Raw genomic sequence first — 24,963 nt, forward strand, 5'->3', positions numbered from 1 at the left:
GTTTACATATATTTAAGTGAGATCCGGTTTCCAAAAAGTACATAAATGTCACTTAAGTGGCCATATCTCGAGACAGGGTTGCCAGATCTCCAATTATTTGAACTCGTTGGAAAGGTCTTTTCATAACCTAACCAACGATGGGTCGGATGGTGGATCTGGACATAGTTTACACACATTTAAGTGAGATCCGGTTTCCAAAAAGTACATAAATGTCACTTTAGTGGCCATATCTCGAGACAGGGTTGCCAGATCTCCAATTATTTGAACTCGTTGGAAAGGTCTTGTGATAACCTAACCAACGATGGGTCGGATGGTGGATCCGGACATAGTTTACATACATTTAAGTGAGATCCGGTTTCCAAAAAGTACATAAATGTCACTTTAGTGGCCATATCTCGAGACAGGGTTGCCAGATCTCCAATTATTTGAACTCATTGGAAAGGTCTTTTCATAACCTAACCAACGATAGGTCGGATGGTGGATCTGGACATTGTTTACATACATTTAAGTGAGATCCGGTTTCCAAAAAGTACATAAATGTCACTTAAGTGGCCATATCTCGAGACAGGGTTGCCAGATCTCCAATTATTTGAACTCGTTGGAAAGGTCTTTTCATAACCTAACCAACGATGGGTCGGATGATGCACCCGGACATAGTTTACATACATTTAAGTGAGATCCGGTTTCCAAAAAGTACATAAATGTCACTTAAGTGGCCATATCTCGAGACAGGGTTGCCAGATCTCCAATTATTTGAACTCGTTGGAAAGGTCTTTTCATAACCTAACCAACGATGGGTCGGATGGTGGATCTGGACATAGTTTACATACATTTAAGTGAGATCCGGTTTCCAAAAAGTACATAAATGTCACTTAAGTGGCCATATCTCGAGACAGGGTTGCCAGATCTCCAATTATTTGAACTCGTTGGAAAGGTCTTTTCATAACCTAACCAACGATGGGTCAGATGGTGGATCCGGACATTGTTTACATACATTTAAGTGAGATCCGGCATCAAAAAGCACATCAATATCACTTAAGTGTGCATATCTCGAGACAGGGTTGCCAAATCTTCAATGTTTTAGGCTCGTTGGATAGGTCTTTTGATAAACTAAGCAACGATGGGTCGGATGGTGGATCCGGATATAGTTTACATACATTTAAGTGAGATCCGGCTTCCAAAAAGTAAATCAATATTACTTAAGTGACCATATCTCGAGACAGGGTTGCCAGATCTTCAATGTTTTGGACTCGTTGGAAAGGTCTTTTGATAACATAACCAACGATGGGTCGGATGATGGACCCGGACATAGTTTACATACATTTAAGTGAGATCCGGTTTCCAAAAAGTACATAAATGTCACTTTAGTGGCCATATCTCGAGACAGGGTTGCCAGATCTTCAATGTTTTGGACTCGATGGAAAGGTCTTTTGATAAGATAACCAACGATGGTCGGATGGTGGACCCGGACATAGTTTACATACATTTAAGTGAGATCCGGCTTCCAAAAAGTACATCAATATCACTTAAGTGGCCATATCTCGAGACAGGGTTGCCAGATCTTCAATGTTTTAGACTCGTTGGAAAGGTCTTGTGATAACCTAACCAACGATGGGTCGGATGATGGACCCGGACATAGTTTACATACATTTTAGTGAGATCCGGATATATGTGAAAACACATTTTTATACATAACTTTTGAACTACTTATCAAAACTTCAATCCATATAAAACTCGATCTATGGGACCCTAAACCAAGTCGAATGCAACAAATTCGGGTCAAATCGGTTCAGCCAGTGCCGAGAAACATGAGCTAGTTTGTTGGAGACATTTGTTCAGTTTTCGATTCTGAGTCGATATGTATACATTGTCTACGACGGTTCATTTTTAGAGCAGGATTATAGTTACACACACCACATACACATACACACACAGAGGTGTAGCTTCGTGTTGGAGATTCACTCAAGGCAATCAGTGAGGAAGGCAAATCAGAAAAAAACTAAATATTAAAAAGGCTGATGCAAATAATGTTCAGGTAGTGGCTGAAACAGAGCAACTCAAAAATTTAAAAGAGATTATTGATTTTTTCTCTTAATGTTTTCCTATCAGTCTCAATTTTCAACAAATGATATCTTAACAATTATAAGTCTGATTTACAACGTAAAAAATGAAATAATAGAAAATTCAAAATTTCAAAATCATTCCTAATATTTCAAATGGGCCAGAATTAATATTTGGAACCATAATATTTTGACGAAGACTGCAAAACGATAAAAATTAAAAAAAAAATGACAAGCCGTAGTCAATACATTTAAATGAAAAAAAGTATTTTAAAATGCATTAAACGCAGTGGAATGCAGATTATAGCTTGAACTTAAATTTTCATTGAAATTTTGAAGCTTTCTGAACAAAAAAAAATGCCCCTGATTTTGAAGGAGGTTGCTGGCAAATACACTACTCTTTAAAATATTTGTACCAGCCTAACACAAAATAGGCAAAAGATTACCAAATTGGGCTTCGGTCTGAAAAAAACATTTTCTAATCTTTAGAGAGCATTTAGAAAATTTTAGGGTTGAAAGTTTGACTTATTTTGTGTAAACTTGCCAATTGTTTTTAAATATATTTTTTCCGGGAATAATTTTTGACCGTGTTTTTTAACCCCTTCCCGCCCAGAGCATAATCGAGATTTTTTACGTTTTTCCTTGCCATTTTTTACAGACTTTACCAAATTGGATGAAATTTGAATTGGATGCAGTGAAGATCCTTATAAACACTGTCCAGGAAGAATGAGTTCATTTCACTCAAAAGTTTTCGAGAAATGTCAATTTGAATTGAAAAATTAATAGTGCTCTGGTGCAACCATGGGCGTTTGAGGGTTAGCTAAAACTTTTTTATATTTTGAATATTCATCATTTAGGATTTTTTGTTATTTACCAGAATACGCCTCTAAGCATTTGTTTAAATTTAAATGATAATTGTATTATTCTAAAGCAAAAAAAAAATGTGAAAAAGGAATACTACTTATACTTTAAGAAACAAGTATAAACTACACAAGATAAATGCAAATTCAAATACTGTAAATGAAAAAAGAAAAACATGAAATTGTTTCGAAAAAAATGGCACAAGAGGGTTAAATTTAATGATCTCATAATTTTAATAGATGTACGAAATGATGTAGACGAAAATGTCCTCAAAAAATATAAGAACTTTGATTTTAATTTGCAGTGCTTTTTTAACTTACCTGATATTCTTATAAGTTCGTCTCGTGTTTCAATTTAGTTAATCTCTGGGTCTGAAGCTTTAGAAATTGCGAATAGAGTTTGCTTTCTGCGTCTTTCAACTAAACAAAATACTAGAAGTTAGATTTTTTAGGGTGAAATTTACCTTTTAATATTCCAACTTAAAGCTAAATCCAGTTACACTTGTTCTTAAAATGTTATTGGTCCTCAAAATATGATACCTACTATTTTTTATTAATTTCGTATCATTTTTTTTTAATTTAGACTTGATGTTGTCAATGGTAATTGTGCTTATATTCACAAAAAACACAGGTACACAGGTATAATCACTTTGATACAAATAAAAAAGAACTTCTCAAAAATAGTCATGATCATTTTTGAATTTATTATACGATTCGAAGTAATTCAACGAAAAATACAACAAATCTGTAATTTCTTCAAGTCTTATGATGTTTTTTTACATGCAGTCAAGCCATAAAATGATCCTGAAACTTATTTTTTACTGTTAAAACTGTTTTTCTTTACCATTTGGTTGCAAAATATTAATCATAACCTGAATCTGAACAATTTCCAATAGTTTCCAAATTTCCTGGGAAATTCGATGAAAAAATCCTGTTTCCTTGGTTTTTTTTTATTCCCGGGATTTAAGAATTGTTAAACTTGTTTAAATTCGAATTATAAATAATTTGGTAAACTATCTTCTTCTCAATTCAACTAATAGATAAGTCTATTATTTTCCTGCGTCCTTAGAGTATCTCCAGATCACACCTCCTGCTTTAGCGCTTTTAACTCACGTGCTCTCGGGTCTTCCCTCCAACCTCTCTCCTTCACCTCTTTGCTTTTCTTACCAAAGTGTTTTTCTCCTTCTTTTCCCTTCCCCCTCCCCTTTCCCCACACACCAACCGTGTTAATGTTTTGTCGCTTGCAAAACGAACGAACCGGGGCACACTCACCAGAGAGTGATAAAAAAAATAATACAAGATTTATGTATTTCATGTGCAGTGAATTAAATAACGTTTTGTGTGGAGTCCTCTTCGTCTTCTTGGTTGGACGGGGGGAAGAGGCTCAACAGGTTGCAGTCGATCGGGTGTTGCAGAGAGGATGGAATGTGGAAGCAGGAGGTCGTAGTAACGTTTACTACGAACGAATGAACGAACGAAAGCCCTGGCGAAGAAAAGGATGGAATGCCCCAGCAGTGTGCACTGTTCGCGTGAGGTGTCTGGTCTTTTGGACTGGCAGGTTACACTGAGAGAAAAAGAAGTTGAATTTGTCACAAAATTTACTTTTGAAAATCATTCAATACAGCAATGTTTTCAATCAAAAGCATCGAAGCTCGACCTATTCACCGACTTTTTTTTTCAACTGTGTTTGTTTTGGCTGAGTTGGGATTGTTTGGAAAACCGCAGCATAAAAAAGAAGAAGCACCTCGTAGTTGTTTTTTTCTGTATTTGTCGTTCGATGGAAATGAGGTGTGAGGATGTGCCGGCAGGCGAGGACGCGGTGGTTCATTATTATTTGCGAGAAGAAGTTCAGTAAGTTCAGTAGCATGTCGTCGTCAACCGTTCGGGTCGGGTTGGGTTGCGGTTTAGTGTGTGTGTGTGTGTTTATAGTGCAAAGTCTCGGCTCATGGCTGGCGTGCTTTATCAATGAATGACGATTTGTAGTTTCGGGGTCAGAAGGGTAAATTGCTGGTGGCGTGCCGTGCCATTGATTGACGCACAAAACTGCACTCGGTGTATCGGTTTACGTAAACTGAGGCGTTTGTTTGTGGGCTGATTAGTTTCCAGAAGACTGTGCCATGATATAATATTACAGTTTGTACTGATACATACGGGTTCATTGACAGTTTAACGCTATATATAATTAACCATTTATTACTTATGGGAAGTTTAACTGCAAAAAAATCAAAATTAAATTGATAATTCTAAAAGAACTCACACGAAATCAGAAAAAGTCTTCGATTTCCTTGAAACTTTGCTATAATTGGTAAATTTGGTCCATTATCACGAAACCGAGGTGAATCTTTCGATATCTCATGAAGAAATAGAAATTTGGTGACAAAGGAACTTTTGTGTGAAATTGAATGCCTGATTTGATGGCGTACTCAAAATACTCAACTTTTTTCCCAAATAAAGATAAAAAATAATACCGTAAACCGTGGTGACATTGTTGATATTTCATTTTATTTTGGGAATACTTTCCAGCTGGTAAAGTTTTTCTTAAGATTACTTTATTTCAAACGTGTACTGGGAAAGCCTCACAAGTTACATGCTCTATTTTTGAAAAAGGGTAATTCTCCGCCAACTCACACAGCAGTTGCCCCGACCCCTCTTCGATTTGCGTGAAACTTTGTCCTAAGGGGTAACTTTTGTCCCTGATCACGAAACCGAGGTCCGTTTTTTTTGATATCTCGTGACGGAGGGGCGGTACGACCCCTTCCGTTTTTGAACATGCGAAAAAAGAGGTGTTTTTCAATAATTTGCAGCCTGAAACGGTGATGAGATAGAAATTTGGTGTCCCTGCAAGGTTAGAAAAAACACTCCGTTTTACGGTATCCGTTATTGAACTGTCAAAACTCAAGAGACATGATTCTTTTCGAATCTGCCAGAATCCAGAAGGAACCTAAATTTTCTTTTTTAAATTAAGTGTTTTTTTGTAAGGCCACACCTTAAGATTTTAAGTTTTGGTGACTTCGGGACAACTGATCAGGGTTAATAAGGGGTTTTGGTTTGGTAGACATTAGGGTTGTCCATATTTTAGTCAGAGGAAAACACAATTCTGAGCATCTTTGCTGAACAGCACAGAGCTCTATCTTCAATTTATCAATTCAGGCTTACGTCATAGCGAGTTGCTGTCTTCTAGACATTTGTAGAACTCATAAAAAATAACATTTCTGTTCCCCACAAAAGTGGTAAAATGTCTATAATAAAAAAAAAAAAAAATCTGTTCCAAAAGAATGGAAATAGGTCTTTGTTAACAAAAGATATTGCCAAAATACGAAGAAAAAGATGCCATTTTGAAATGTGAATAACTATTCGAAGCATCTGGAAGTACACATTCTAGGGTACAATTGCTAAAAAATGTATGGGCATTTTAATTAGAACAAGTTTAATAACAAAATAAGAAATATGTTGATTCTTTCTGCAAATTTGAGTTAATTAACAACAAAACTTGTCAATTTTATGAAAAATTAATTCCTAAACAATTTTGATCCAATTTGAAACTTTTTATTTACCGAACCCTGAAATTTATATGGCTTATTCTCCACCAATGACCACGGGGTAATTTTGGTACCTGATAACAAATCCGAGGTCCATGCAGGGTTGCCAGGAACGCCTTATTTTTCAAGTGTCAGCCAGAATAAAGATTTATCTGTATTTGTGTCAGATTTTGACAGGTTTCACATTTTCTGCCAATCTTAAACATATTTTTGAGCGAGTTGATTAAAAAATATAAAAATAATAATCGAATAATAATTTAAATAAAATAAATTACTTCATATTCTCCCTCCCCTTACCCATTCATAATGGTAAGATTTTCGTATGCGAGATTTTTCAAGATTTTTTTTCAATACTTGGCCCGATTTTCTTGGCAACCCCAAATCGCGAGTTCTAAACAATTTTTGGAAATTTTTCGTTGTATGAAAACATTGTTCCTGAGGCAAAAACCTATCGAAATTCGCGTGAACCCGACTGTTTCTGCCGCACTGTAGAGGGATGCATTTTTCTTAGCATAGTTTTATTCGAAATCGGATTTTTTTAGACAGGATTACTTTTTAAATGAGTGGAAGGCACCAACTAACCAAAGGTGGATTGAGTAGCGTTTTTCATATGATAAACCATAAAATTATTTTTAAAACAAAAAACTCTCATGCCGTAAAACCCAGCACCAGTTGCTCCATAAAAGTCTCAATTAAAAGCACATTGCCATAAATTGTCCACAGTCAGTTCCAGAACGGTCTAAATTTTTCTCCCCCGGTTCGATTCTCGGCCTGTCGTCGTCCGGCGGTAACCGTAGAACACTTCAAACGAAACCGGAGTTTAACCACCTACGGCCTCTTTTTTTGTACAGAGAGCATACTACCGACTGTCGGCGGCATGCAACCACGTGTGCGTGGGAAACTTAATAAATTGGCACCATCTCTCGCTCTCGACCCTTACTGCATTGAAATACGAGAAACTAAGGCATATTAACAGTTCGGCGAGTCAACAGCCATTAGTCACCTTTGAGGTGTATCGATATCGGTTTAGATTTAAATCTCATTTGAGTGAAATTTATTGTTTTTTTTTATGGAGGTTTACTTCATATATTTTTGATCTGAATTAATTATGTTTTTGTCTGATTTAAATACTTAATAAAATCAAACTGAAAATTAACCCAAATCCATCCAGAAATTCACAATCTTTAGAAAACTGCATCCCTGCACGATATCCCGCACCTCGCGCTACTTTGTCACCACGCTACTAAGTGCACTAGCTGCAAACTGTCAGCCACGACGGTCGTTGTGGTGTGTCAGAATCGATTAAAACTGCCCACCTTCCAGCGTTCAATTAGACTCGCGTCGAATCGCATCGGAAAGACGACGACACGACGCGCTGCCCTGTCTGTCTCCGGGAGGTTGTTGTAACTGGAGCGCAGTACCGACAAACAACCTCCACCCAGGCTCTCCTCCACTTTGGCCAACAGCAGCAGCCAGCAAACCCAGTTTCCATTAAATTAAACCGATCACTTCACTTCCCTAGTGGCTGTTTGATGAGTTTTGCGAATTAAATTGTAATAAGGTTTTTTAGTTTTCTTGATCACGTTTATCAAAAATTTAATTAACAAAGCTATCAAAGTTTTATCCAAATATTCAAGAATTTCTAAAAATATCATGTGTTCCGATTCCTTTATCATAGGATGATGGACATGTTTACTACACCAGCATAGTGCACTTCCTTCCCTAGAGCATCCAGGTGTGATATTAACAAACAACTCTTAAGTGGGCAAAGTAGTGAAAATATATAATATTTTACTTTCTCAACTAACTATAAAACTTATAAACAAAATATTTTAACTTAATTTAAATCATTTTTTAAGGAATCTGATTGGAAATTGATCTTTCATTCATTCATTCAATTTTCAAGAATAAAACAAAAACAGGAGAGCTTCTAACTTATTTGCTCAATGTTGTCCTGAAAAGCCACAAAGTGTCCATATAATTTTACATGCAAATTTGGAAGCTGTCTATACAAATACACGGCGTGTTTTCTAGAACAAACATTTCAAGAAAAAATAGTTATCATTACTGTCAAATGTGTCTTATAGGAAAATTTCTCATCTTTCCAATGCTTCTAAGAGCGAAGGAAATTTCTGAGATATCGATTTTTTAAGTTTTTTGTTTTAAATTTCTGTATTATTTATTGTAAACTTTGTAATAACTAATCTGGAAACTTGTCAAATGATGTTTTTCATGTGTCATTTACTCATCAAAATGTGCAAAATAAGGCAAGAAACAACTTTGGAGGAGGTTGTTAATCGCTAAATATTTTAAAAATTAAGTTCAACCGAGTTTTTGAATAAATGAGATTTATTCAGAAATGAAAATCATAAAACCGTAGAAAAAATATTTTTTTTACAATAATTAAAAGATAATAACATCATTTTTATAATTTTTATTTTGTATGAAATGATCAAGGAATCAGCAATATTATAGAAGTCTTATCTTATCTTTTTAAAACGTTTAAAAATTCTTTGATTTTTGTTTAAATAGTTTGCAATGGAAGCCTCTGTTTGATTTTTTCTGTTAAATAATATTTTATTTATGTTTAAACCAAAAAATGTATGTGGCAGTGTTTTCAACATTCAGAGTTCTGCTACATTTAAATGCATTTACAACAGTATTTTTTTCGTTATTTCATACACATGAGAATATGACTATTGAATCTTGCAACAGTAATTGGTAGTACATTTTCGATTTTAAATCATCTTTTGGATCCATGTTCCCGGTTCATGTATGCTTTAAGAAGTATCATATTTATTCATAAAAATCCATTAATAAACTTAACAATCTCAAACCTGCAAAAAAATCGATTGTATCAGCTCAATAAGAGCAGACACGTGATATTTGTACACAATTTTTTTGTAATTATCTTTTAATTCTTGTAAATAATATTTTTAAGAAGGTTTTATGATTTTTATTTTTGAATAAATCCCATATATTCAAAAACTCGGTTAAACTCAATTTTAAAAATGTTTAGCTATTTGCAACCTTCTCCAAAGTTGTTTCTTGCCTTATTTTGCACATTTTGATGAGTAAATGACACATGAAAAACATAATTTGACAAGTTTCCAGAATATTTATTACAAAGTTTACAATAAATAATAAAGGAATTTAGAACAAAAAACTTAAAAAATAGATATCTCAGAAATTTCCCGATGAAACATTTCGCTCTTAGAAGCATTGGAAAGCTGAGAAAATTTCCTATAAGACACATTTGACAGTAGCGATGACTATTTTTTCTCCTTAAGGTTGCCCAGAAAACACGCCGTGAAATATGATATATGAAAATTAAAAATCTGTATCTTTTGAAGGTTTTGATCAAGACACCAATTGGGCAAAGTTGTAGGTATGGATAAGAACTACACTGAAAAAAATTATACACGGTGATTTTTAATTTTACTTTTTGTCCTAAAACTTGATTTGCACAAAAAAAACACTATTTAATTTTTTTCTCATATGCCTTAGGGGTCATCAAATGCTAACTTTTCAGAAATTTTCACAATGTGCAAAAAATCTATGGCTGAGTTATGAATTGTTGAATCAATACTGATTAAAAAAAAACATCGAAATATTGGTCGCACAATTTTTTAACTTCATTTTTCGATGTAAAATCGAATTTGGAATCAAAAAGCACTTTAGTGAAATTTTGATAAAGTGCACCGTTTTCAAGTTATAGCCATTTTCAGGTATTTTTTGAAAATAGTCGCAGTTATTCATTTTTTTAAATAAGTGCCCATGTTCGCCCATTTTAAAAAATTATATTTTTGAAGAGCTGGAAAAATTCTCTATGGGTAATTCTCTACCAACTCACACGAAATCGGGAAAAGTTGCCCCGACCCCTCTTCGATTTGCGTGAAACTTTGTCCTAAGGGGTAACTTTTGTCCCTGATCACGAATCCGAGGTCCGTTTTTTGATATCTCGTGACGGAGGGGCGGTACGACCCCTTCCATTTTTGAACATGCGAAAAAAGAGGTGTTTTTCAAAAATTTGCAGCCTGAAACGGTGATGAGATAGAAATCTGGTGTCAAAGGGACTTTTATGTAAAATTAGACGCCCGATTTGATGGCGTACTCAGAATTCCGAAAAACGTATTTTCATCGAAAAAACACTAAAAAGTTTTAAAATTCTCCCATTTTCCGTTACTCGACTGTAAAAATTTTGGAACATGTCATTTTATGGGAAATTTAATGTACTTTTCGAATCTACATTGTCCCAGAAGGGTCATTTTTCATTTAGAACAAAATTTTTCATTTTAAAATTTCGTGTTTTTTCTAACTTTGCAGGGTTATTTTTAGAGTGTAACAATGTTCTACAAAGTTGTAGAGCAGACAATTACAAAAATTTTGATATATAGACATAAGGGGTTTGCTTATAAACATCACAAGTTATCGTGATTTTACGAAAAAAAGTTTTGAAAAAGTTACTTTTTGCGTTTCTCTTTGTTTCGTCGTCCGTGTCTGTCGCGAGTGACCATGAACGGCCATGATCGATGACGACCAACTTTTTCAAAACTTTTTTTCGTAAAATCGCGATAACTCGTGATGTTTATAAGCAAACCCCTTATGTCTATATATCAAAATTTTTGTAATTGTCTGCTCTACAACTTTGTAGAACATTGTTACACTCTAAAAAATAACCCTGCAAAGTTAGAAAAACACGAAATTTTAAAATGAAAAATTTTGTTCTAAATGAAAAATGACCCTTCTGGGACAATGTAGATTCGAAAAGTACATTAAATTTCCCATAAAATGACATGTTCCAAAATTTTTACAGTCGAGTAACGGAAAATGGGAGAATTTTTAAAACTTTTTAGTGTTTTTTCGATGAAAATACGTTTTTCGGAATTCTGAGTACGCCATCAAATTGGGCGTCTAATTTTACATAAAAGTCCCTTTGACACCAGATTTCTATCTCATCACCGTTTCAGGCTGCAAATTTTGAAAAACACCTCTTTTTTCGCATGTTCAAAAATGGAAGGGGTCGTACCGCCCCTCCGTCACGAGATATCAAAAAACGGACCTCGGATTCGTGATCAGGGACAAAAGTTACCCCTTAGGACAAAGTTTCACGCAAATCGAAGAGGGGTCGGGGCAACTGCTGTGTGAGTTGGCGGAGAATTACCCCTATATTTTGCTTTTTGGAACTTTGCTGATACAACCCTTAGTTGCTGAGATATTGCCATGCAAATGTTTAAAAACAGGAAAATTGATGTATCACCCAAACAACCCACAATTTTCTAATGTCGATATCTTAGCAACTAATAATCCGATTTTCAATTGCAAAATGTGAAATATTCGTCAAATTTTCCGATCTTTTCGAAAACAATTCTAACACTAACATTTCAAAAAGGCGTAATATTGAATGTTTGGATCTTTATATGGAAAATTATATGAACAAACTAATGATGTAAAATGGCTTCTTTTGGCATTCCAAAGGCACTAAAAAAGTTTCAGTCAGATAAAAAAATACAAAAATTAAAATAAAAAAATAACCGCTTTTGTAGAGGGATGATTCTCCGCCAACTCACACAGCAGTTGCCCAGACCCCTCTTCGATTTACGTGAAACTTTGTCCTAAGGGGTAACTTTTGTCCCTGATCATGATTTGGAGGAGCGGTACGACCCCTTTCATTTTTGAGCATGCGAAAAAAGAGGTGTTTTTCAATAATCGGCAGCCTGAAACGGTGATGAGATAGAAAATTGGTGTCTAAGAGACTTTTATTTAAAATTAGACGCCCAATTTGATGGTGAATTTTTTGAATTGCATTTGAATTTGAAAAGTTTTAAAAACTCTGCCATTTCCCGTTTCTCGACTGTAAAAATTTTTGAGACAGGTAATTTTAAGGGAAGTTTAACGATAAATATGAATTTGAACTTTTTGAATTTTGCTTATTTTCTGAAGGTTTTGTAATTTTCCCACATAAATGTAAATATTAAAGGTGATAGTTTTGAAGAAATGATCTTTTGCCCTGCAATTTAAAAAAAAACAGTTATAATCGTTATTAAAATTGATCAAAATTTATCCGAGCTATAATTTATTTATTAATCATTTTTCAGTATGAACATGTTTTTTACTCATTTCAGTTTTTTTTATTGCGTGACTTTCATTTGTCCCAAAAAAGAAAATAAAATGATTCAAAAAGACGTTAGCCATCCGAGTTGGATAAATATGAAGAGTGCTGATAAACCAAATTTTGCAACAAGTTACTTGAAACAAACAGCTTTGGTGTCTTCAGAAGAGTTGTGCAAATGAGAAGGGGCAACAATAAGGGTGATTTAAAAAATCTAACTTTTCAGGATTTTTTAAAAATGGCTGTGATTTTTGGCCTCTATGTGCAAATTGACTTGTCAAAAATTAAAAATGTGTGTTTTTTATAGCTCTAAAAGTGCTCTGTATGTCACTTTTCTTTGAAACTTAACCCTGAATTTCCACGTTTAAAAACTAATTTTTCAAAGTTTGCTCAGAAAAAAACGAAGTTGACTTTATAGCTGTCGGCCACCATTGCTAGTACCAATCACTAGTGTCTTCCTTTTATCTACAAGGACTTCGCCGCCCTGGGCTCTTAAGTGTATGAAAGTATGGCACGGAGCGACGGCGCCGAATACCCATATTTACACAAAGAATTTTTAGAGTGCCCGCCGCGGGATTCGAACCGGCACCTCTGGATTGTGAGTCCAGTGCGCGGTCCGATTGATCCACACGGGCGGGACACGGGCGGGTTTGCTCAGATGCTTTCTTTAAATTTGATCGTAGAGGGCGTAGATACACTCTTTAAGTCTTCAACTAAATTGTGTGTATTGGCAAGCCCAACATTTTTCTAGAAGACAAAAAATCCTTTTAAATATTGCTAAAATTAAGATTATCAAAGTCACTCTAATCGTGAACCACCCTATTTTTCAACCAAACCAATAGTTTTGGAATGGAATTTTAAGTCAAATGTCTATGTGTTAAGTCAATTCAAAATTATATATAAAATTGAATCTTTTCGTTACAATTTTTAAATGTTCAATTTTACCGTACCGATATCAGAGCTAAAAATTTGAGGTTAATTTATTTTTGGTAGAAATAAGTAGGCTATTTTGTCATTCAAAGATGACAGGAAAAGTATGTTATTCCATGATGGAATTATAAAAACATTTTTTTCAATTTATGAATTAAATCAACTGCAACTTAATTTACAGAAAACGATGAAAAAAGTTTCAGCTCAAGAAAAAAACCCAGAAAAACTTACTTCCACTGTTCAAGGGTGACACCCATTTTGCGGTTTGCGGGACTTGTCAACACGGTGCACAGTGGGCGAAATGGAACCCAAAATCGGACTTAATTGAACGCGGCGGGTTCCCTGGTATGAAAAATAGTGTTTCTCATGTAAAAAAATCCGGGGAATCGAATGGTGATGGTTTCATCCACCGCACGAAACGGCAAAGGGTCCATTTTGCCCCAATTCCCCATTTATAACATTTTTCTTGAAAATTGGTCTGTATTTAGAGCGGAGGCTTTATGCGGCCATCAAAATGCACTTAACTTATGTGAAAATGTCCCAGGAATCTAGTAAAATAACCACTTGCACCGCAAAATCATCTAGGGTCCATTTAACCCAATTCCGCTATAAAAGCATTTTGGCCATTTTCAAATGTTAGGTCAGATTTTAAAATCTGAAAATATTTTTATCGTAAAGATCAGACAATTTTACATAAGAATGACGATTTGCATTTGATAGTTTGACACATTTATGCTGATAAAAATAAAAAAAATTGCAAAAGGCAGTTTATTCTGCGTTTGGGAAAATTGGCTTGAAACTGATTCTTCAATCTTTTTATTTAATTTAATTTCTATATCAACATAAATGTATCAAACTAACAAGTGCAAATCGTCATCCTTATGTAAGTAATTGTCTGATCTTTACGATAAAATATTTTCAGATTTTTAAAATCTGACCTAACATTTGAAAAGGGCCAAAAATGCTTTTACAGCGGAATTGGGGTTAAATGGACCCTAGATGATTTTTGCGGTGCAAGTGGTTATTTTTACTGGATTCCTGGAACATTTTCACATAAGTTAAGTGCATTTTGGATGGCCGCATAAAGCCTCCGCTCTAAATACAGACCAATTTTCAAGAAAAAATGTTAAAAAATAGGGAATTGGGGCAAAATGGACCCTTTGCCGTTTTGTGCGGTGGATTAAACCATCATCAATCGGTTCCTTGGATTTTTTTACATAAGAAACACTATTTTTCATACCAGGGAACCAGCCGCGTTCAATTAAGTCCGATTTTGGGTTCCATTTCGCCCACTGTGCGGTGGCGGTGCAACACCAATCGACCGCCTGACTGACACACTGAGCGCTGGCCTGGCAACGACGACAAGGAGACGCGCGGTCTGCCAAGGTTAATTGTTTGAAAAATGAGATGAACGCTGTCAATTTGCTCCCCTCTCCGCTGAACGCCTTGAACGTGACTCGGCTGACTGTTCCAGCGAAGAGTATACTCTTCCCAAGCTTGGCTTCCTAATGAGAATAATTTTAAATTGGTCGCTTGAACTTGAACGTGGTGAGGGTGAACGCATTTTCAAGTACCAATTTAGCAGCTGGGACTAAATTTTAAAAGTGAACATTTTAAATTCGATTTCTCGAAAAAGGGGTGTGGCCACAAACATCAATCAAAAATCGGTTCCCGCCAGGGCGCACTCTGGCAGACTCCGAAAAATCTGGCCGAAAAAAAAACAAAGAAAATTCTTTCCTCCCTCGCGATAAAGTTCCATCTTAATGATTACTAAGAACGGTGCACCACACTGTAAGAGTAGAATTTGGTATTCCAGCCGCGGTGGCGGAGCCACCTGAAGCACACAGTCAGCGTTCGATCGCGCCGAGCGGGCCACTTTGCGAGTGATTTGTCGGCGTTGCCCAATAAATCTTCCATTTCGATTGTTCGTCACTGTCAGGCTTTATGACTTCTCCTGTCGGCCGCACAGCAGTGTTCGTCCCTTTTCGATGGTCACAGTGAGATTTGCTTGATTTTTTTGAGGATTGTAATGAAAAATACACCAGTCTCATTTTGAAGATTTTTTTGAGTTTTTGAAAGCAGTTTAGAGAAAAGACCTAACACCACAGAAGTTATCCGTGTTGAAGAAGATTATTGGGACGAAAGCAAGCAATTTTTCGAGATCAGAATCATCTTCTCTTCTTTCTTTTTCTTTAGAAGGATATTCGAAGCAACCTTACTTCGTCTGTTTCTCTTTGTTCGTTTTTAGTACACTGCCCATAATTGAAAATTCGGCTAATATGCCAAATCAAGTATTCCGAGAAAAACGCGTTTTAGTGTTTGTCACCAAATCTCGGTCAAGGCAATTTCCCATAAGAGTGGCATATTAGCCGTTTGGTTTTTCGCATCGGCAGCCAAATCTAAACACTATTTTAGTGAAATTCAAGTTTCAGAAGATTCGTTGGAACATCCTCTAACACCTGGTGCTAATAACTCGTTTATGCCAAAAGTGGATATTAGCCGGTTTTTCAATGGTGGGCGGTACACATATTTGCAAAAGTCTATTGATGTTTTTTATTATGAAAATTAAAGTTGTATTTCTTGTTTTTCGCATATTTTGTGACTTTTCATGTTTCAAAACATCATCGATTTTTGAAATAATACATAATGTTAGGATAATTATTTTTGAAACAGGCCATTGCAAATAAATTTCACAACATTAAATAATCTTGAAAAAAAAACCGTATAAACTGTTGTTTTTCATGTCATGAATTTCATTATTTTTTAAAAGGCTTAGGCCGATGCAAATATTTAAAAAAGTTTTTGTCCCTCGGCCCAGGCCGTGGTCAAGGGGGGGGGGGCAAAAAAATAAAAAAAAATATAAAAATTTAAATAACAAGCCATAGTCTTCACATTTAAATGAAAAAAGTGTTTTAAAATGCATGTTACAATAGTTCAGTTGTTTTGAAATCATTAGTTTTCAAAAAATCTAAGATCTGACAAAAACAAAAATTGAATCGAAAAAAAAGATTTTGCATCGAAAATTTTCAAAACATCTTTAGATTTTTTAATAAACCCAAGCATGCTAAAAATTATTTTTAACGCAGGAGAATTTATTTTGATTTGTTTTCAGCTGGTTGCACTTGAATTTTCATTGAAATTTTGAAGTTTATTGTAAAAATATTTTTTTTGCCCCCTGATTTTTTGGGCCAATTTTGAAGGAGGGGGGGGGGGGTGACAAAAACTTTTAAAAATATTTGTACCAGCCTTAAGATTAAAAAATCGACAAAAATATTTTTTTTGCTATTATTGCCTTTCTCAGCTCATTTCTATTATCGGCCTATCAGCACGCTGTTGATCATAAATTATTGTCTTCATAAAGTGTGTTTGACTATTTCAAAGTAAAAAATAGCTCAAACAAATGTGAGCAAGCAACTCTCTATTGTTGATGTATCTGTTGTTTGTTGTTTGAATAGCGGTACTGCAAAAGTGACGAGAATAGGCCGCAAAGCTTAGTTTGACGAAGATGAGTATCTTTCCCGTATTTTGATTTTAATTAAAAAAAATGAGAAAACAGTAAAAAAATATATTGAATGCATAAAATATACACGCAACTGTATTTTGTACACAATTTGTAAGAACACTTGTAAGAAAAGCCAAAACAGGCAACAACCGAATAGGATAATGAGGGAAACCTTGAAACTATCATTGTTTACTAAGCTAACCCGGGCAGACGGTAATAACAAAATTTATGCCTTTTCAATAACAAATATTGTTAAAATAACAGTAAGTGTTATGGAATCTTCTTGAAAAATCCATTTTTGTATAAGGGTTTCATAACAGTTTGTTATTACAAAATTTGTTATTAGTCTGATATTGGTTGTAAGCCAAAACAACTTTGGAATAACATTTTTTGTTATGGAAGAATACCTGAAACTGTTATTGGGATGATCGGATTAGTTGTTAAAATAACAAAAAATAATAATAAAGTTTTGTTCGAAGAATAGCTAAAAATGTTATTAGTCGGTTATTATCATAACAATCCAATAACAAAAAAAATCATAACGTCGAATAACAAATCTTGTTATGAATAACATAAAATGTTATTGGCCTAGCATTTTCAAATATCAAAAAATGTTATTCCCAAGTTATTTCCGTCTGCTCGGGAAACATGATAAATGCATAAAAATACTAAAAAAGATCCAAGAAAAACAAAAAGCAAGAAATGAATAGTTATTAAAATATATAAATTTAAATAACAAGCCATAGTCTCAACATTTGAATGCAAAACGTGTTTTAAAATGCATTTTACACTAGTTCAGTTGTTTTGCAATCATAAGTCGTCAGAAAATGTAAGATTTTACGAAACAAAATTTCCAACAAAAAACACTTTTAGCGATACTAGAGATCAAAAATTTCAAAAATTCGCATTTTTTTTAATTCACCCAAAATATACTAAAAATGGTTCAAAACGCAAGGGAATGCATTTTTAATTGATTTCAGCCGATTGCACTCAAATTTACATTGAAGTTTTAATATTTTTTGAAAAAAATATTTTATTGCCCTTCGATTTTTAGGGCTTACTTTGAAAGGAGGAGAGGGAAAAAAACTAAAAAAAAATACCAGTTTAATTCTACGTTAAAAAAAACAATGGTTTCCATGTTTGTAATGTTTTAGGAAGCTGAGAAAATGCATTTCAATTTATTCTTTGAGAGTGGACAAATTATTGCTTAGAGCAATGCAAAAAAATATGAGAAAATTTAAAGTGTTTTCAATTTGCCTTGGTTCTTTACCGATTTTTAAGGCTAAAGTCCAAATTTCAAAGTCTAGCCCTCCATTTCAAAATTTAAATAATGTATTTTATTAAAATTATGTATTTATTAGAAGTTGCATCCATTGCATATGCTTTAACCAAGATTTTTTTTTATTGAAAAAAACTATTTAGAAAATTTAAATTAATTGTATTGGCCAAGTTGAAATATATTGAATGCTTATGAAAATTTAAAGTAAATTGAAAGATGCAAGTTTCACAATTTTATATAAATTCAAAAATCCTTTTTACGTTTTACTTTTTTTTTGCTTATTTTGAGAATAGTTTTATATACTTGCAAAGCATGGAACACAAATATTTAGCAACTATCTATTAAAACATACAGAAAATCTCACATACTTTTTCAAAAGGTCCTATGTACATAGGAAACCCATGGCGCATTGGTGGTTTTGAAAAACTAATGTAGAAATCATCGCCTTATATTGAGAACTTTTGCATTTTTTTGTATTGTATTTTTAATGAAATTTTTTTTACAAAAATTTATAAATGGTAAATTCTCCGCCAAATCACACAGCAGTTTCCCCGACTTTTCTTCGATTTACGTGAAACTTTGTTCTAAGGGGTAATTTTGGTCCCTGATCTCGAATCAAATGCCCATTTTTCGATATCTCGTGACGGAGGGCAGTACGACCACTTCCATTTTGGAACTATCGAAAAAATGTGTATTTCAATAATTTTCGGCCTCAAATGGTGATGATTTGGAAATTTGGACGCCCAATTTGATGGCGTAGCTAGAATTCCAAAAAAAAGTTTTATTTCGAGAAAATTCTGTCTTTTTATAATTATACTTTTTGAATCTGCATAATTTTTTCATTCAAAACTATATTTTTCATTTAAAATTACGTGTTTTTGTTCCTTAGCATGGTTATTTTTCAGAGTGTAATAACGATCTACAATGTTGTAAAGCAGACAGTTAAAATTACAAATTTGGTTAAGGATACGTTTTTTTTCGGAATTCTGAGTACGATTTCGCGTGAGTTGGTGGAGAATTACCCAAATCTTGATGTTTTTAATAATTTCTCTTTATTTTACATTACGTTCATAAGAAAAGCTGTTCGGAAAAGAAATAAATACTTTTTAAATGTAATCTTCCAATAATGGATCTATATTTATGTGAAACATTTTTTCTTGCTATTAATGATATCATTTCAAACTGTTTAAAACTGCTAAGAAAAACGACCCAAATTGATTTTGCTCAAATTTCCCACTCATTTCCTCCACTATCTGAACCTCAGCAGGGTAAAATTTTTGCTGCCCCGCCACAATCAGGTAAGACCATCTTTCTTTCAGCTGTGGTCGAGCCCGCGAAAACGCAAATATTCCGCCCCATCACTCACCCACCATCACTGCAAGCACATCGACAGGGGCAAAATGCATGGGGATTTTTTTTTTGTAGCCAGAGTTTCGCTTTCAAATTGGCATAATAAGTAGCGAGGTGCATGCGGACATCGTCAATCAACCGCCAAAATGGCCCCCTGAATGGCCGATTCATGTTATTATTAGCCAGCATAAAACATATTGGTTTTATTCTCAATTAATTTATGGCCCCGCGCTGCCGATGATGAATTTCAATTTGGATTTGATTTTTTTCTTAGTGAGGCGTGGTTTGGTTTTTCGTCGTATTTTTCAAATGTTCAAAGTACAGTTGGGTTCTTTTAATATGGCTAAATGTCGACTTCTTAAATTTTCTCCCAACAATCACTTTATCACTCCAGCTATGCGTACCATATTTCCATGATAAATGGTTTGCATTACATTGGCCTCGATGAGAAGCTTCCTTGCCAACGCAACAAAAAAAAAAAAACACGACGCTTGACGACAAACACCAAATTTATGAATCACTTAGGCCTTCATCCGAGCCCAAAACCCGTTGCACTGAACCTCCATCACGACAACAACAAAAAAGTGATATCTATTAAGGGTGTGTTGCAAAGGGAGAAGCTCCAGAAAAAAAAAACTTTGCAGACTCTATTGAAACCGACAGCCAACATCTTGGCCGAACGAAGTTTCCCACCCCACTGTTCGGCGGTCGGATTTTCCCAGGGACTCCCTCTCGGGCCAACTTTTGGCACCCAGTCGAGACGACGATGACGAAGACATTTCTTCCCAAAAAACTTTTCCAAGACGACGACGACGACGTCGCCGTCGACTGTGGTTAATAGATTTGAGAATTTTAATTTATTCCCTTTGGGAAAAAACTTTCACCCCCATCAAAAGAAGAAGAAAAGAAAAGTTGTCTGACTTTGGCTCGAAACTTTTGGCCGTGTCTGGGATTGTGTCACGTGGTGCGGGAGGCTGAAAAAAAGGAGGATGAAGGTTAGCTTCCACAAACCCCCGCAGAAAAAAGCAGGTAACTGGGTGAGTGAGTTTCTGGAATAACGACGATATAATATTGCCTTAATTTCGACGGCCGGCACTAGGCTAATGGAGGAGGCGCCTGGCGTCTCACGACGTGCCATTAGACCCCAACGCGAGGTGATAACGAGACACACAAGAGTCGAGCGACCGACAGACAGACTGACTGACTGAGGAAGTGATTACTCAAATTATTGTCAAAAGCAATTTATTCTGGCGCGACGCGACGCGCGGAGATTTCATTTTGCATAATTTTTGCCGACACTCGAGCGGGGGGGCGGGGACGAGTTGGATTGAAAAGTTGGAAGGAAGTCGGCTCGGCGCTGGGTTTAAGAAACATAATTCATTTCTTGGTTATTTAAGCAGCTTTTGGCGAGATTCGCGTCACGTTTAAACGATTGTCGCACTTTGGCTATACGTTGATTTTTGAACTACCTGGTTATTAAATATTATATGGTCAGTAAAATATTGATTAATACAGCAGTCCTCTCCATTTTCAAAAGTTTTCTTTATATTATTTTTTATTAGGATGCAACTAAGTCTTTGTATTTTCTTTGTCAAAAAAGTTATTTTGTATCGACATTTTTTTTCTGTTCCAAGTCTGGTTGAACCAAATAAATTTATGAAATTCGGTACCTGGAGACGAAAATTTCTGGTCGATTTTTGTGTCTTCGGCAAATTTGTGAGATATGATCAGGACTTTTCGAAAAAATAGATGCCGTCTTTGCCTTCCTCACTCAGGAAAAGCTATAAAACCACTCGAAAATTGAACTTCTTATACATACGCAAATGTCTGTGGGGATGTGTGTAGACAAGATTTTCTTTTCACACGCATGTCTCAAAACTGGCTGAACCAATTTTGGCCGGGTTTGCCTTTTTATGACCGCTTAGGAGGAGTGACCGAGGCACGTAGACCAGTGGTAACGCTTCCGCCTCGTAAGCGGTAGATCGGGGTTCAAATCCCGGCTCGGACCAACACAACTGGTGATCTTTTCCCTTCTGGAATCGATTGCTTAGTAAAGGGAAGGTAGTGTATCGTCACAAACTGTACCTTATCACGACACCTTAGGGAGACGACCTATGGAATGTTAACATTAAGTCCAAGACCCAATTCAAAATCATAAAGTTTAGTAAAGTATTTTAAAAGTGATGCTATGAAAAATTTTCTTGTAGATACAAAAAAGGATGATTTTTTGCATAACCTCAAAAGGCCGGGTCTTTTTGTTTACGTGAGAGAGCCGCGCCAGATTCGAAATTCCCGGTGGCCACATTGCCTCAATTGAGAGTCTGTATGTTTTCTGAAAAAGTCTGTATCAGGTGTATATTTTTTTTGTTCATAAACATATTTTCATCAGGTCCTTTTCGGAGCTGGAACCTGGTTTGGACCGAGTTGGCTCGATAAGCCATAAGACCGTAAACAATGAAAATTTGGATTGGGACAACTTAGGAATTGAGTAGCATTGTAAATATGAGGAAGGCACCAACCATCTAATGGTGGATTAAGAAACATTTTATTTAACTTGATATCAATAGATGTTGAATCCTTCAAAATACGATTATTTTTATTTTCGAAATTTTTCGATATGTTTTAGGGGACAAAGATATTTTTTAGCCATGTTGAAAATGACGAAAAAGAGATTTTTTTAGCCGAATCAAATTAGTAAATGATAAAAAAAATTAGACTTTTTGATATAAAATGTAGCGTTTCCAAGTTATAGACACTTTTATGTATACAGCAATTCCCAACGAAAACAGCATGGAAAAAAAACAAAAGTCCTCGGATTGGAATCAGTATTTTTTTTTGTTTGGCCATTAGGGTGACCTACGGTGTGTTAGGGTGGTCTAAAAAAAGGCAATTTTCGTCGATTTTCGCAAAAACCACTTTTTTCGAAAAATCATAACTCCTCGCCATTTTAACCGATTTCAATTGTCTTATACGCAAATGAAATGTGATAAGTTGGCCTTTCAAAGAAAAATAGTAAGAAGTTTCAAAAATCTAGCCTAACATATGAAAAGGGCGTATGAAACTTTCAAATGCCGTTTTGACGGTGTCTGGACCAAAAGCCTATGTCTGCAAATATTTTTAATCGGATTCCCCGGACATTTTTACATAACATACTAAAAAATGGGAGGAGTTCATTAACAGGATTCCAAGATATGATTTTTTGAAAATAAAATCCATGTTTTTTGACGCGCCGCGCGCAAAAACCGGAGAATGACGAAATTAGCAAAAAATCAACTTTTTTCACTAAAACTGCGATAACTTTAAAATTTCAGCAAGGACCTATAGATGTTTGGGTACCAAAATGTTCGTAATTAAAAGACGCAACTTTTGGTACCCAGACATGACATGGCCAAATTATCACATTTCATTTGCGTATAAGACAATTGAAATCGGTTAAAATGGCGAGGAATTATGATTTTTCGAAAAAAGTGGTTTTTGCGAAAATCGACGAAAATTGCCAATTTTTAGACCACCCTAACACGCCGTAGGTCACCCTAATGGCCAAACAAAAAAATACTGGTCTAATTATTTTGGCCAGGGAACCCAAGAAAAATTTTTAGCCCGATCCGAGGACTTTTGTTTTTTCCATGCTGTTTTCGTGGGGAATTGCTGTATATATTTTCGATTTATTCGTTTTTTTATTTTGAAAATACTTCTTGAAAGAAAAGAACATTCAAAAAAAAAAGACGTAGAAAATTTTCTATTATTTTATCTTTGAGACTATTAAAATTAGACGATAAGTATCTAAGATACAGCCGAACAAAGGATTCGAATCGATAAATATAGTCTAGGTGACATTAGCTTGGAGTTTTCTACTGACGATATTTTGCCACAATAAAAAAAGTTTAGTGAAATTTTCTCATATTAAAAATTAAAATTCACATTAAAAATTATTTCAAAATTCATAACTCATGCAAATCTATTGAAAAGGTAAACTAATCGAAATTTTTCCTTTTAGATTTATTATCAAATTGAAAATAATAAATTATTGATTTTCAAACCAACAGTGATATATCGCTAGTGGAAAACTACAGGCTAACTAGTTGCCACTCAAAAAAGCTCATTTCCGTGGATTCGATTTTTTTTTTTGATCTCAGAAATTATCTGTCTGATTGTCAAAATCTCAGAGAAAAAATTGTAGGAAATTTTCACAACCTATTATTTTTTTCAAATGGTTGGCTATAAATCTTCCAAAAACGGAAAATGTTAAAAATTTCCGAATTCTATAACCTGAAAGTGATAGTTAGTTCAAAACGGTTCAATTTATTTAACAAAAATCGTTTAATTAATTTTTTTACCAGGTTTTCGTTTTTTCAGAAATAACTTTTATTCAAAAATTTATATCTTTTGAACCAGGCTTAGCACCCATCATGCACTTTTGCTCAGAAGATATATTTAAGAGTCCCATAAACATATCCAACTTTTTTCAAAATGATAAAATATTTATTTGGAATTGTTTTAGAAAATGTTAATAAAAGGAATGGCATTTTTCCGATTAATTATTTTTTTTTCTTATTAGTTCTTAATTTGATCTACAATTTTGCCAAAGACACATATTTTATATCCTGAACTTGAACATTTTATTGCATTTATATTAGACAGACTTTCGAGATCCGTGAAATTATTGACTTGCCACGAGATTTTATGTTTTTTTTCGTAGAGCAATTTTCTATAAAATTGGCCAAAATTACGCCCATTTGAAATGTTAGTCTTGATTCTTAAATTTTGAAAATATTTTGTCGAAAATATCATAAAATTTCCCAAATGTGTCATTTTTAACATTGAAAATTGGACCATTAGTTGCTGAGATATTGGCATTCGAAAGTTTGAGATTTTTTAATGAGACTAAAAAACTTATTTTTTCTTTTATCCCATGTATTATAGCAACCAAACCTTCAATGTCTATCAGGCAATATTATTATAAAAAATCTGAACTTTTCGAAAAATATATATTTGGAATGGACAATATTGAAAAAAAAAATCGAAATAGGGCATTTAACTTTATGTGGCTTTATCTTGAAAATGGTGAACTTTATCAAAAAGTCTTAAAAAAATTTTTTCGATGGAAAATTTGTTGATTCATTAAAAATTGGGTTAAAAAAAATCGAGTAGAATTTACAACTTTTCTAAATTAGTAGTTTCATAACTCTACGACTAAAGTTTTCTTCAAGCTTCTCTATGGCCCAAAGTTGCGTTTTTTGTCCCTCATGTAAAAGAAACTAAAATTCTATAATACATAATTTGGGAAATTGTTCTTTTTGTGTGAACAAATCAATTTAACAATCTGCCAAA

General features: G+C 34.4%; 1 protein-coding gene across 2 annotated transcripts in view; it reads left to right on the top strand.

Moving 5' to 3' along the window:
- LOC6042011 overlaps positions 1-24,963 on the top strand; it is a 152,695-nt gene that overhangs the window by 85,825 nt on the left and 41,907 nt on the right. The window lies entirely within an intron of this gene.

This window comes from Culex quinquefasciatus, chromosome 3 (genome assembly GCF_015732765.1).
Source record: "Culex quinquefasciatus strain JHB chromosome 3, VPISU_Cqui_1.0_pri_paternal, whole genome shotgun sequence".
In the NCBI taxonomy this organism is placed as follows: domain Eukaryota; kingdom Metazoa; phylum Arthropoda; class Insecta; order Diptera; family Culicidae; genus Culex; species Culex quinquefasciatus.